The sequence below is a fragment of the Pleurodeles waltl genome, chromosome 3_1 (assembly GCF_031143425.1).
Source record: "Pleurodeles waltl isolate 20211129_DDA chromosome 3_1, aPleWal1.hap1.20221129, whole genome shotgun sequence".
NCBI classification, from domain to species: domain Eukaryota; kingdom Metazoa; phylum Chordata; class Amphibia; order Caudata; family Salamandridae; genus Pleurodeles; species Pleurodeles waltl.
In genome coordinates this window covers 857,163,342-857,177,603 of record NC_090440.1, presented here as the reverse complement: position 1 = coordinate 857,177,603, position 14,262 = coordinate 857,163,342, and positions in this window count along the sequence as shown.

Here is a 14,262-nt window from a genome sequence, read left to right as displayed (position 1 = left end):
CATTTAAAAAGAAGGATTAGCTGAGATTGCTAGGTACTCAACAAATTCTGTGCACACCTAATAGCACTGACACTGGAGATGCCATGAGCATTAGCCTGCTCCATGTAGAGCTTAATTTCTTGACTGTCTATTGTCCCATTCGTCTCCTCTAATTTCCCACTCCCACTGAGTCATGATTTATGTCACAGCCCTGCACTGTGATTCATGTGAAACATTTATCCTGTGAACAGCATTTTCAGTTACAATGGAGAAATTTCAATCAACACAAATAAAACAAATTGAAACAAGAGGTACACATCTGAATTTAAGAAGGTTTCTTGTAGGAATCTCTTTACATATGGAAAGAACTTTGAGAAATGTTACATTAAAGGCAGATTTCTAATTGGTCGTGTATCTACCTGTAATCCTCCCTCAATCGTGGGAATGATTGACTTGACACCTATGGTCAATTTGCTTTGCAGTGTTTGCTGTATCCCCCACATACCTTTAAGCTGGGTTGTCCAGCATTGGTCTGTCAGGGCGGGACCTGAGTCAGATTTTCTAACTAACCTCTGACATTGTACACAATTCCTATTTTGATTGATTGTATGCACGCTTATTCCATGTGGATAATCTGAAATGTGTCCCAGTAGCACAAGGTGGACAACATTGAGAAGCATCAGAGTCCCCAGATGGAGTTTGATTCCCCATGCTCCAGGGTGTCAATTGGTAGTAGACTCTTTCCTGAACAGTTTTCTCAAATGTGGGACATCTCTAAATCTAACTGACTCACTACGGAATAGGATATGGAACATCCCAAACACCTGGTTCATCATCTTGATTCCTCCGTAGTTCTCTCCGTTGCCCATCATTGCTGTAGCATTCTGAAATATTGAGTAGGGAATATCATGATAACTTAACTTTATAGCCAAAAATCTATAGTTACTTGTCAATATTTTTGTCCTTGATATTTTGGCTACAATATTAAGGTATTGCGATATTCCCTACTCAATCGTCTTCCCATCTCTCCTACAAATGCGTTGTTTTTATACATAGTGCTTTTTAAACTTTTATTTATTGAGAAAATTATGCTCAGTACAAATTGAGAGTACATAGCATCCACAGGTAGTTTAACACATAGCATAACCAGAAGCATCAAACAGCAGGTAATCCTGACCTAACTCCAGGCTGGTTAACGGAGGAGGTGTCAGGGGCTTGGATGAAATCCAGCAAGAACCGAAAGCTTTTGGAGTGGTACACGTGAGTCCATCAGTGGAAATAAAAAGGCCCCCTACCTTGCCCTTAAAGTTCCGATATGGGAAGGGTGGGTTTGGAAGGGATGGGGGTTGCATCCCCTGAAGTGTGAACCTTATGGCTTGAGGGGGGAGCTAGGCACTATGAGGGGTCTTGCTATTGGCCCCAAGAAGAGAGGAGGAGGAGAGATCCTTGATTCCCTCTGTAGATGTTACATAGCAGCAATGCGAGATACCAAGACGCCCTTAGGAACCTCCCTGGTGTTTGAGCCACCCTCTCTGTGTGTGGGGCTGTCTGAGTATACTATACTGATTACATTGCAGAGAGGCTGTAAGAACTAAAGGGGTGTTAGGAGACAAGCAATGGTCTGTGGGTCAGCCAGTAAGTGTGGGGGGCAGCAGGAAGGGATGGCCAAATTGAGCAGGGGGCAGGGATCATGAGTCTTGGAGAAAGTCTCCCTATCTGTCAAAAGATTTGGCAAACTGGCTACAACCCGCAACAACCCCCTGCGCCTGCTTATACACTTATTGGAGGCACTGGTCAAATGTTGGGCAGGTGGGGGACCTCCAGAGTCTCAGAATGCAAATCTTGGTAGGGACCAGTGTCGTGACTAGCCAGAGGGACTGTTGATTCTTGATTTCTGGGCATTGAGCAAAGTCATGAGAGACATTTGAGATTTCAACTCCCCTATGAGGGGTATTGTTTGTCTGATTATACTTTTGACAGAGGACCAATAGGCTGAAAGGACGGACAGTCCCAAAACAAATGAACAAAGATATGCATCTCCAGCAAGTTGCAAATGGGAGCAGGGTGGTCTGCGGAGTCAGAGGGATAACCAGTACCATCGGTGAAGCATCTTGTAGTAACTGAATTTGAAGTGAACCTCTCTGAGGTGCTTGTCATGGGTGTCAAGGAGATCCTCCTAATAGTCTTCTGAGTTTGCTTCTTATAGCATTTCCGACAACAATTCCAGCAGAGAGCATTACAGCGGGATAGAGCATAGTTGATCAGCCATTATCTAGTACAGACTGCACACTGTCCCTTTGTAAGTACCCCATTTCTGTAGGTATTTCATCAGTAGGGAAGAGGGTGAGTCTATCAGGCGAGGACCCAGGGTTTTGCGGAGACAACACTGCAAGCGCTGGTAATACCAGAAGTAATTCATTCGCAAACATTCTTGTTCCTAAGAGTCTGCAAAATATTTTTATTCCCTGTCTTGAACAAGGTCACAGAATTGGTGAAGACCTTTAGATTTGAATGGTGTCCAGTTGGGTTCCTTCCCCCCAACCAACAGTGAGGTGTTACACCACAGAGGGTGTTTTGTATAGACTGTGGGGTTTATCTTCAGTGGCTCACAAGCTGTCCACCAGGCATGGAGAGTTGTAGCCAGAACAGTATGTGATTTAATCAATTTAGTTGTGTTGCCTGTGTGCAAAATCTAGTGCCCTTAGCATGACCAGCAAGGGCTAATTCCAGCTGTGTTCAGTGTGGGTGAATGACAAATTTGAGTTGTTTGTGTTATTTGGGACACCAACCAATCACAACTGATGCTTGGTAGCCACATACCACAATGTGCTGTCGGGGCATATAGTTTCCCCAGTTTCAGTCATGGTTTCCTCCACCCTCTTAACCCCTTCGCTGCCAGGCCTTTTCCCCCTCCTGTGCCAGGCCTTTTTTTGGCTATTTGGGGCAGTTTACACTTAGGCTCTCATAACTTTTTGTCCACAGAAGCTAGCCAAGCCAAATTTGCGTCCTTTTTTTCCAACCTCCTAGGGATTCTAGAGGTACCCAGACTTTGTGGGTTCCCCTGAAGGAGGCCAAGAAATTAGCCAAAATACAGTGAAAATGTAGTTTTTTTCACAAAAATGGGAAAAAGTGGCTGCAGAAGAAGGCTTGTGGTTTTTTCCCTGTAAATGGCATCAACAAAGGGTTTGCGGTGCTAAAACACCAGCTTCCCAGCTTTCAGGAACAGGCAGACTTGAATCAGAAAACCCAATTTTTCAACACAAATTTGGCATTTTACTGGGACATACCCATTTTTACAATTTTTTGCGCTTTCAGCCTCCTTCCAGTCAGTGACAGAAATGGGCATGAAAACAATGCTGGATCCCAGAAACCTAAACATTTCTGAAAAGTAGATAAAATTCTGAATTCATCAAGGGGTCATTTGTGTAGATCCTACAAGGGTTTCCTACAGAAAATAACAACTGAAAAAGAAAAATATTGTAATTGAGGTGAAAACAGCAATTTTTCTCTACGTTTTACTCTGTAACTTTTTCCTGCAAAGTCATTTTCAAAAGCAATATACCGTTACGTCTGCTGGACTCCTCTGGTTGCGGGGATATATAGGGCTTGTAGGTTCATCAAGAACCCAAGGTACCCAGAGCCAATAAATGAGCTGCACCCTGCAGTGCGTTTTCATCCTATACCTGGTATACAGCAATTCATTTGCTGAAATATAAAGAGTCAAAAATAGCTATCAAGAAAACCTTTGTATTTCCAAAATGGGCACAAGATAAGGTGTTGAGGAGCAGTGGTATTTGCACATCTCTGAATTCCGGGGTGACCATACTAGCATGTGAATTACAGGGCATTTCTCAAATAGATGTCTTTTTTACACACTCTCTTATATTTGGAAGGAAAAAATGTAGAGAAAGACAAGAGGCAATAACACTTGTTTTGCTAATCTATGATCCCCCAAGTCTCCCGATAAAAATGATACCTCACTTGTGTGGGTATGCCTAGCGCCCGCGACAGGAAATGCCCCAAAACGCAACGTGGACACATCAAATTTTTGAAAGAAAACAGGTGTTTTTTGCAAAGTGCCTACCTGTAGATTTTGGCCTCTAGCTCAGCCAGCACCTAGGGAAACCTACCAAACCTGTGCATTTCTGAAAACTAGAGACCTAGGGGAATCCAAGATGGGGTCACTTGTGGGACTCTGACCAGGTTTTGTTACCCAGAATCCTTTGCAAACCTCAACATTTGGCAAAAAAAAACAAATTTTCCTCAAATTTTGGTGACAGAAAGTTCTGTAATCAGAGAGGAGCCACAAATGTCCTTCCACCCAGCGTTCCCCCAAGTCTCCTGATAAAAGTTATACCTCACTTGTGTGGGTAGGCCTAGCGCCACCGACAGGAAATGCCCCAAAACGCAATGTGCACACATCACATTTTTTTAAAGAAAACAGAGGTGTTTTTTGCAAAGTGCCTACCTGTAGATTTTGGCCTCTAGCTCAGCCGGCACCTCGGGAAACCTACCAAACCTGTGCATTTCTGAAAACTAGAGACCTAGGGGAATTCATGATGGGATGACTTGTGGGGCTCTGACCAGGTTCTGTTACCCAGAATCCTTTGCAAACCTCAAAATTTGGCAAACAAAACACATTTTCCTCATATTTTAGTGACAGAAAGTTCTGGAATCAGAAAGGAGCCACAAATTTCCTTCCACCAAGCGTTCCCCCAAGTCTCCCGATAAAAATGATACCTCACTTGTGTGGGTAGGCCTAGCGCCCATGACAGGAAATGCCCCAAAACGCAACGTGGACACATCACATTTTTTGAAAGAAAACAGAGGTGTTTTTTGCAAAGTGCCTACTTGTAGATTTTGGCCTATAGCTCAGCCGGCACCTAGGGAAACCTACCAAACCTCTGCATTTTTGAATACTAAAGACCTAGGGGAATCCAAGATGGGGTGACTTTTGGGGCTCTGACCAGGTTCTGTTACCCAGAATCATTTGCAAACCTGAAAATTTGGCTAAAAAAACACATTTTCCTCACATTTTGGTGACAGAAAGTTATGGAATCAGAGAGGAGCCACAAATTTCCTTCCTCCCAGCGTTCCCCCAAGTCTCCCGATAAAAATGATACCTCACTTGTGTGGGTGGGCCTAGCACCCGCGACAGGAAATGCCCCAAAATGCAACGTGGACACATCACATTTTTTTAAAGAAAACAGAGGTGTTTTGTGCAAAGTGCCTACCTGTATATTTTGGCCTCTTGCTCAACCGGCACCTAGGGAAACCTACCAAACCTATGCATTTTTGAAAACTAGAGACCTAGGGGAATCCAAGATGGGGTGACTTGTGGGGCTCTGACCAGGTTTTGTTACGCAGAATCCTTTGCAAACCTCAAAATGTGGCTAAAAAACACATTTTCCTCACATTTTGGTGACAGAAAGTTCTGGAATCAGAGAGGACCCACAAATTTCCTTCCACCCAGCATTTCCCCAAGTCGCCCGATAAAAATGATACCTCACTTGTGAGGGTAGGCCTAGCGCCCGTGACAGGAAATGACCCAAAACGCAACGTGGACACATCACATTTTTTTAAAGAAAACAGAGGTGTTTTTTGCAAAGTGCCTACCTGTAGATTTTGGCCTCTAGCTCAGCCGGCACCTAGGGAAACCTACCAAACCTGTGCATTTTTGAAAATTAGAGACCTAGGGGAATCCAAGATGGGGTGACTTGTGGGGCTTTGACCATGTTCTGTTACCCAGAATCCTTTGCAAACCTCAAAAGTTGGCAAAAAAAAACACATTTTCCTCACATTTTGGTGACAGAAAGTTCTGGAATCAGAGAGGAGCCACAAATTTCCTTCCACCCAGCGTTCCCCCAAGTCTCCTGATAAAAATGATACCTCACTTGTGTGGGTAGGCCTAGCACCCGCGACAGGAAATGCCCCAAAATGCAACGTGGACACATCACATTTTTTGTAAGAAAACAGAGGTGTTTTTTGCAAAGTGCATACCTGTATATTTTGGCCTCTTGCTCAGCCGGCACCTAGGGAAACCTACCAAACCTATGCATTTTTGAAAACTAGAGACCTAGGGGAATCCAAGATGGGGTGACTTGTGGGGCTCTGACCAGGTTTTGTTACCCAGAATCCTTTGCAAACCTCAAAATTTGGCTAAAAAACACATTTTCCTCACATTATGGTGACAGAAAGTTCTGGAATCAGAGAGGACCCACAAATTTCCCTCCACCCAGCATTTCTCCAAGTCGCCCGATAAAAATGATACCTCACTTGTGAGGGTAGGCCTAGCGCCCGTGACAGGAAATGACCCAAAACGCAACGTGGACACATCACATTTTTTAAAGAAAACAGAGGTGTTTTTTGCAAAGTGCCTACCTGTAGATTTTGGCCTCTAGCTCAGCCGGCACCTAGGGAAACCTACCAAACCTGTGCATTTTTGAAAATTAGAGACCTAGGGGAATCCAAGGTGGGGTGACTTGTGGGGCTTTGACCAGGTTCTGTTACCCAGAATCCTTTGCAAACCTCAAAGGTTGGCTAAAAAAAACACATTTTCCTCACATTTTGGTGACAGAAAGTTCTGGAATCAGAGAGGAGCCACAAATTTCCTTCCACCCAGCGTTCCCCCAAGTCTCCCGATAAAAATGATACCTCACTTATGTGGGTAGGCCTAGCACCCACGACAGGAAATGCCCCAAAACGCAACGTGGACACATCACATTTTTTGAAAGAAAACAGAGGTGTTTTTTGCAAACTGCCTACCTGTAGATTTTGGCCTCTAGCTCAGCCGTCACATAGGGAAACCTACCATACCTATGCATTTTTGAAAACTAGAGACCTAGGGGAATCCAAGATGGGGTAACTTGTGGGGCTCTGACCAGGTTTCGTTACCCAGAATCCTTTGCAAACCTCAAAATGTGGCTAAAAAAACACATTTTGGTGACAGAAAGTTCTGGAATCAGAGAGGAGACACAAATTTCCTTCCACCCAGCGTTCCCCTAAGTCTCCCGTTAAAAATGATACCTCACTTGTGTGGGTAGGACTAGCACCCATGAAAGGAAATGGCCCAAAACACAACGTGGACACATCACATTTTTAAATCGAAAACAGTGCCTACCTGTGGATTTTGGCCTGTAGCTCAGCCGGCACCTGGGGAAACCTAGCAAACCAGCACATTTGTGAAAACTAGAAACCCAGGGGAATCCAAGATGGGGTGACTTGCAGGGCTCTGACCAGGTTATATTACCCAGAATCCTTTGCAAACATCAAAATTTGGCCAAAAAAACACGTTTTCCTCTCATTTCGGTGACAAAAAGTTCTGGAATCTGAGAGGAGCCACAAATTTCCTTCCACCCAGCGTTCCCCTAAGTCTCTCAATAAAAATGGTACCTCACTTCTGTGGGTAGGCCTAGTGCCCACGAAAGGAAATGGTCCAAAACACAACGTGGACACAACATATTTTTTCACAGAAAACAGAGATGTTTTTTGCAAAGTGCCTACCTGTGGATTTTGGCCTCTAGCTCAGCCGGCCCCAGAGGGGGGGCAGAAATGGCCTAAAATAAATTTGACCCACAACCTCTGCCCGGGAGCAACCCTTGCCTACGGGGTCGCTCCCCCTGCGTGACATTGGCGCCAAAAAACAAATCCCCGGTGCCTAGTGGTTTCTGCGCCCTTGGGGGCAGATTGACCTAAAATCGGCCAATCTGCCCCCAAAGGGGGCAGAAATGGTCTAAATACAATTTGCCCCCCAGGGGAGCGACCCTTGCCTAATGGGTCGCTCCCCATCTCTAAAAAACAAACAAACAAAAAAAAACACAAAATAAATTTTGCCCTGGTGCCTAGAGGTTTCTGACCCCCCTGGGGGCAGAAATGGCCTAAAATAAATTTGCTCCCCCAACCCCCACCCCCCCCCGGGAACGACCCTTGCCTACGGGGTCGCTCCCCCTGCGTGACATTGCCGCCAAAAAACAAATCCCCGGTGCCTAGTGGTTTCTGCCCCCTTGGGGGCAGATTGACCTAAAATCGGCCAATCTGCCCCCAGGGGGGGCAGAAATGGCCAAAAATAAATTTGCCCCCCATCCCCCGGAGCGACCCTTGCCTATGGGGTCGCGCCCCCTGCGTGACATTTGCGCCAAAAATAAAATCCCCGGTGCCTAGTGGTTTCTGCCCCCCTTGGGGGCAGATTGGCGTAGCAAAAAATGGCCGATCTGCCCCCAAAGGGGGCAGAAATGACCTAAATACAATTTTCCCCTCCAGGGGAGCGACCCTTGTCCAAGGGGTCGCTCCCCATCTGTAAAACAAAAACAAAACAAAAAAAAATCCCTGGTGCCTAGTGGTTTCTGCCCCCCTTGGGGGCAGATCGGCCTAATCAAAATATGCTGATCTACCCCCCAGGGGGGCAGAAATTGCCTAAAATAATTCCCCCACCAGGGGAGCAACCCTTGCCTAAGGGGTCGCTCCCCTTCCGTGAAATTCATGAAAACAAAAAAAACTCCCTGGTGTCTAGTGGTTTCTGCCCCCCTTGGGGGCAGATTGGCCTCATCAAAATAGGCCTAAATATAATTTGCCCCCTAGGGGAGCGACCCTTGCCTAAGGGGTCGCTCCCCACCTAAACAAAAACAACAAAAAAAAAAAAATAGGAAAAAAAAAACATTTATCCCTGGTGCAGGGGGGCAGAAAAGGCCTTCCCAAAAAAATGCCCCCCCTGAGAGCGACCATTTCCCAAGGGGTCGCTCCCTTATGTCCATAACCAACAAAAAAAAAAATCCCTGGTGTCTAGTGGGGTTTCAAAAGCCGGATTGCAAGCAATCCGGCTTTTGAAACCCTGGGAGAGACTTCAAAGGGAAGGAAATACATTTCCTTCCCTTTGAAGCCTCTCCGGGCCTCCCCCACGTGATTGAAAGAGAAATGCTGAGCATTTTTCTTTCAATCGCGCTGGAAGCAGAGCTTCCAGCGCGATGGGGGAGACCCTGTGACTAATCAGCGCGCGCTTGCGCGCTGACGTCACAGGGGGGTGGGGTGGAGGGTCGGGGTGGAACGGCTTCCCCTTCCATCCCCGCCTTGGGAGAGTGGGTGGGGTGCACAGGGGGGGCGCGCTAGCGTCCCCCCCCCTCCCAGTTCCTGTGCCTTGGACGAGGTGACCTCGTCCAAGGCACACTGGAACTGTAGCCTTGGACGACGTTACCTCGTCCAAGGCACAGAACAGGGTAAAATTATTTCCAGTGCTTTCTCGAGTATCTCTCATTAAGCAGTCGGAGATGAAGAGCGGGAACATGGTTAACAGGTAGTTCAGTCTAGGCATCATATTCATTTGACTATCTGTATATTACCTCATAGATGAAGTGGAGTTAGGCCAGCAGTTCATGCCAGCCTTAATATTTGTATTAACTGAGTCATGGTTCTGTCGCGTGGGGCACACCAATATCGGGGTTCTTCCTTTCAAAGTTCAAGCTTGAACAACCAACCACTAAGTAACAGGATGTACCTATACCGTGGTGGCGGAAACCCTCAGCCCCATGGACGTCTCAGCTTACGGAACCGAGGAGTCAAAAAATATATGAGATAGAGAGAGTCAGTCGGACCTAAACATTAGAGCCAGACCAAACGTTGGTGGCGCCATGTCGCGTAGGCTCTCATTATCCTAAATGAGACTACTGGATTTCTAGGCAGCAGGATCGATAACGGTGTGGGGGACTGAGTCTGACCCACGTGTAAGGAACTCTGTCACCCTAAATCCGGTTTTTGCTCCGGCTAACTAGCAGTGCCTCATTTCTCCCACGGGGAAGAGATGATTGGGCAGCCGAGCGCATGACATCTTTGGAACTTCTCAGGGAAGTCGTGGTCACTCAGATCCAAACCAACTTTCTCATTTACAATATGATCTCATATACAAATGACAAAGACAGTATAAGTTTTATGTAATGATTTAATAAAACGACTGTATTTTAGATAATAAGGCATGAGCCGCAACAACCAGAACCATACAACACAGTAGGATTGAAATAGTTACCTGGAGAGTAAAAAATAAGAACAAAGCGATCATCGTGTTTAATAGTTTCTACTCTCCCTCTGCTTGTTCTATTTCGAGCACAGCATGTTAAGCTTCTAGCTTGCCTGTCTGTATCACTGGGGAGACATCAGCCCTCATACCTGAGCAAAGGCCTGTGATCTTGGTTCAGCATCTGCAACGAGGCAGTCAGCGTCTAGTTGTGGTTCCCTGGTCGGAATCTCCCTCTTGCGTGTATTGGGACAAGGAAGTGATTTTATAACTAACATTCCATCGTGATCACAAAATGGCCCTACGCAGAAATGGCAAGTCTAAACTCCTACCACGTCTATCGGCAATGTACCAGACTGTATCCTTGACTGAAGCACGGAGTGAATATGTTATGGAGAACTCCAGTGCTGAAGTAGGCAAAACAGTGTGATATGAATAAAAAACAACACCGTAGAACTGGCTATTTGAAAAATAACAGTACGAAGCCTAATAAAAAGCATTTAGAGCAAAGTGCACAGAGGCTCTAAGCTGCCAGCAAATGAATAAAATACATCCAGGGCAAAGTGCACAAAGGCCTAAAGCCTAAAGCTAACGCGCAAAGGATATGTAAAACCAACCACACTACAGTTCCACTCTACTGTATGTCTGAGACTGGGGTAATTTCAATCCCTGCGTATCTCAAGGAGGAGGAGGACCATTTAAAAGGCAGGTCTGTTATCACAGTCAGTGTTGTGTGATCTGTTAGGTCCAGGACCTCGCTTTCATCCTAATTTATCTTGTACCTGGACAAGGAAGAAAAGATTGATGAGCGCTTTCAAGGAGGTGACTGGGCATCTGAGGATGACGTGTATATCGTCAACATACATCGCACAATTGTGTTCACCTCCTGGGATGGGAATGCCATGTATGTTGAGTGGCGGGATGAATTGCTATCACAAGGGGCTCTACTGCCAGAATAAATAGGAAAGGAGATATCCCTGACTGGTACCTCTGTTGATTTCGAGGGAGGGGGAGCAACTCCGTTGCATGTGATTATGGCAATTGGATGAGATTACAACCTCCAAGTCTCATTAAAAAACACCGGGTGTGTCCCACAGTGGTGTAGGACTTGAAAAACATAATTTCATTCAACCTTGTTGAAAGCTTTTTCAGCACCAAGTGACACTTATAGAGTGTCATCTTTATCATGTTGGACACGCCAAAGCATGTGTGTCAGAGTGCGGAAATGGGAGGCTGACTTGCAGTGGGGGCTAACCCAACTTGGTCCTTTTGGACAAGGGTCGGGAGAACTTTTTTGAGCGTGTTAACTAGAAGTTTAACTAGTACTTCTGTTTCAACATCCAACAAAGAAATTGGATGGTAGGTAGAACAATTTAGGAGATCTTAACCCGGTGTAAATATTAGTGCAAGGAAGGCTCTGTTTAAGTGAGAATACTGTGTGTAGGTGCGTCATCAGTTTACACCTTATGAAGCAAGGGGGATAACATATCCTTGTGCATTTTATCATTTTCAGATGGATAACTGTCCAGTTCCGGGGCTTTCAAATGGACTGATGTCAGCCTCCAGGGCCTGTCTCTGGTCTGCAGTGAAGCGTGAGAGAACATTGCAGGCCAAGATTGCTTCAATGTCATCAGGGGTGCACGTGGTATCTGAGATGTAAAGTGCTTCATATTAAGTCTTGACGGACTCTATGATGTCAAGCAGGTGGGTGGGAGATTTTCCATCATACTGCCGAATGACTGGTATGATGCAATAACAATCTTATTGTCATAATTGCAGTGGCGAAGACAGTCCATCTTTTCACCAGACTCGTATTGTTGCTGTTTAAGGTCTTTTTTGTCTTGGAAATATACAGTACATTGTGTTCATATTTGGCTTTCAGCAGAGTCTATAGTGTGGACTGTTAATGGGATCGAGAGTATTGGGCAGTGAGAGAGGCAAGGATGCATTCAAGTTGGGCTTGTTTGAATGAGTTCTCTGTGAGAAAAGCCTCTTTTGACATGGTAGCCCCCATCTTCTGCCTGGAAAATGATGTGGTTTCAAATTACAAGTGCCTTGGGCCCCTGGTAAACAGATTCCCATGTGCAGATCTGTTTTCCCAAAACTGTACTATGTTTGGCACTTCAGCCTCCCTTTTAAGTCCTTAGTAAATGGTACCCCTGGTACCTAGTGCATGGGTACTGAAGAGGGTCACCCCACATTTGCATCTCCAATTGTGCTACTCTGACAGGCCCCACACCAGCCTCATGCAGACTGTCATTGCAAGTGCATGTCAAGGTGTATTTAAAAGTTGCAAACTCGACATGGCACTCACCAAAAGTCACATGCCAACTAGCACTGCATTCAATATATCAAGTCACCCATCTGGCAGGCCTTACAGCCTTAAGGCAGGGTGCCTTATAATGCACATAAGAGTATATGTGTGCATGAGCAAATATGCCCCTACTATGTCTTTGCAAAACCTTAAGACATAGTAAGTGTACAAGGATGGCATAGCAAATACATGTGCTGGACACTGGTCATTGCGAGTTCCCCAGCTACATGATGGCCTCTCTGAGTACTGGGTTGTTTGGTATCAAACAACTCAGAATAATAAACCCACACTGATGGTAGTGCTGGATTTATTATAACAGGTACTTAGAGGTGCCCCCTGCAAAACCTAACAGCCCTGGCATAGATGCTGACTGGTCTCAGCCAGTCTGCCACCACCAGTCAGAAGTCTGGACTCCTGGGGTGAGAGCCTCAGCTCTCAGGAGCAAGAATCAAAGCATTTCCTGGGTGGAGGTGTTACACCTCCTCCTCTCGGCAGGCTCCCTGCACCAGCATTCAGCTTCATAGGCTTTACCGCCTTTGAAATCTGAACTCTGCTGCTAGCAGTAGATGGCTTCCCAATGTTTTTTTCCCCCCCATTATATGCGGGTAAAACTGGCGGTAAAACTCGGCCAGAGTAGGAGAAGTGGCCACCCTCAGCATGCACCACCCCTCAGGCTTGGCAGGTGAGGTGAACCTCCATTTCATTTTCCTCCATCTTGGATGGTAGGAAAATAGCCAATCAGGGTTAGGGATGTGACCCCATCCCACAGGAAGCGCCAAGAATTTCAGCCGGTGCTCTCGCTTGAACCGGGAACCACCTGAACTTCTCAGGCTGGCCCACAGGACATCTTGACAACCTCAACGTAAAAATAGAAGTTGACACTTGTGAGAGCATTGCCTGATTTTATATGCAATTTTAAAGTTGTTTTCCCATTCATTCCTATAGCGCATAATTACACACAAAAGCATATATTTTCTAAAATTTTTTAAATCATAACAAAAGATATTGATGATCCTGGTCTTAAAAATTTTATAAAAATCAAATGTATTTTTATAAATTAGTCTTGAGTTAGTCTTCTGAGCGTGTGTCCACATTTATTGATACTGTGAGTACAATAAATGATTAGCACATCTCCAAGATAAGCCTAATTGCTCGCCCACACTACCACAAAAACCACGCATTAACTCCTACACCGCTCGATACCAAACTGGGGTTGCTTGGACTCTCAGCACAGTGCAAGTCATTTTCATACACTATATAAGGGGCCAGCCACGTACAAACTCACATTTCAGCTGAGAGGTGTCATGCATCAAGTTCCCTCTTACAGATGCATTTCTGGCCACACCTGAGGTACCCTGGGAATCAATTGGCCCCTCATGGAGGTCAAGGTAGGTGTGTAGATAGAAATGCAATCTTAGAAATGGGGTCTTTCGTTGGCAATCAGGTTACCCCCTGTCGAAGCTAGGATCCTTCACCATAGTCAGGGTAAAGGAGAGTCACCCTTAATTAACCCCGCTCACCCCCTTGGTAGCTTGGCACGAGCCGGTAGGCTTAACTTCAGAAGCAATGTGTAGAGTATTTGTACCAACACACACAGTAATACAGTAAAAACACCACACAATGTCTCAACACAGGTTTAGAAAAAAAGCCAATATTTACCTAAACCAAACAAGACCACAAAAACAAAAATCTGACATACACAAGTCAAGTTATGATTTTTTTAAAGAGTAACCTAAAAAATAGTGCTTAGAAACACAAAATGCTTTGATGAGGTGATAAATCGGCATCATGATGGAGTCGTTCCCAATCATCCGACGCCAATGGCACCAGGTACGGAGTCACTCAGATCTCCAGGTACAGTACCTTAGTAGAATGTGAAAACAAGCCTGTGCGCAAAGTCGGGGATCGCGGCGTTGCTGGATCCGAGGCAGCGTCGGATGACGTACTGCAGGGCGAAGGAGCGGATGTG